The sequence below is a fragment of the Theobroma umbraticum genome, unplaced genomic scaffold, assembly GCF_002168275.2.
Source record: "Theobroma umbraticum cultivar Fairchild unplaced genomic scaffold, ASM216827v3 scaffold_30.0, whole genome shotgun sequence".
Lineage (NCBI taxonomy): Eukaryota > Viridiplantae > Streptophyta > Magnoliopsida > Malvales > Malvaceae > Theobroma > Theobroma umbraticum.
Genome location: NW_018397254.1, coordinates 4,332,397 through 4,332,608, shown reverse-complemented (window position 1 = coordinate 4,332,608; position 212 = coordinate 4,332,397).

Here is a 212-nt window from a genome sequence, read left to right as displayed (position 1 = left end):
ATTTGAATCTATTTTCATCAAATATTGCATCTTTTGATTCAATAACAGTATTAAATGGAATTGAATCATTTGGTTCAATTACCATGAACCTATATGCTTTACTAGGCTGTGCATATCCTATGAATATGCATTCTATTCCTCTTTCACCAAATTTCTTTCTTTTGGGTTCCGACACTTTCACTATAGCTCTACATCCCCAAACCTTCATATAA